The sequence below is a fragment of the Penaeus monodon genome, chromosome 23 (genome assembly GCF_015228065.2).
Source record: "Penaeus monodon isolate SGIC_2016 chromosome 23, NSTDA_Pmon_1, whole genome shotgun sequence".
Lineage (NCBI taxonomy): Eukaryota > Metazoa > Arthropoda > Malacostraca > Decapoda > Penaeidae > Penaeus > Penaeus monodon.
This window is the reverse complement of record NC_051408.1, coordinates 4,158,734-4,159,303: the sequence shown is the minus strand read 5'-3', so window position 1 is coordinate 4,159,303 and position 570 is coordinate 4,158,734. Positions and strand designations below refer to the sequence as shown.

At 25.3% G+C, this 570-nt stretch overlaps 1 protein-coding gene across 1 annotated transcript in view; it reads left to right on the top strand.

Annotated features, from left to right (window-relative positions):
* LOC119587730 (spindle assembly abnormal protein 6 homolog) overlaps positions 1-168 on the top strand; it is a gene marked incomplete in the record, with an annotated part of 11,293 nt that extends 11,125 nt beyond the window's left edge. The window contains 1 exon segment of the mRNA XM_037936416.1: positions 2-168.
* Between the last annotated feature and the right edge of the window lie 402 nt (positions 169-570).

The following is a 570-nucleotide window of genomic DNA, read 5'->3' as shown; positions in this document are numbered from 1 at the left end:
CCTCTTTCCTTCATAATAACTAGTATTCCAGAATTTTATTGTGTATCTCAAATTGATCTAGATGAATTATATACAACGGACTAAAGCTTCACCAAAAAATATATTTTATGTGTATATGATCTCAGTATCTTTATAGCCAACAAAAATGTGTAAATATATTTTTCAAACAAGAAAAGTGTTTTATTTTTTCATATGTCTGAAAAATTCCTAAATATAAATGGCATTTGTAAGAAAAACATTATGATTAAATGTGATTTTTTGATGATTTATTAGGTAAATAACTTATTAGATGATTATCTTTATACCGGAAGTAATTTCTGACTTTTGAAAGTATATGGTCTTTGATGTCGAGACAACCCGTAAAAAAAAAAAAAGTTTCACTTGTAAATGGTTGAAAAGAAAAAGTTTCTAAGATGTTATGTTAAAAAGCATATTAATTTGGAAACATTCATGTGAAAGTGTAAACATTAGTAGCAATGTTTTTGAAATTAACATATGAGTTAAGTTCAGTAAAGGAATGTGAGTTTCATGTAGGAAATGACTAATTTGCATTAGATTTTTATGAATGAA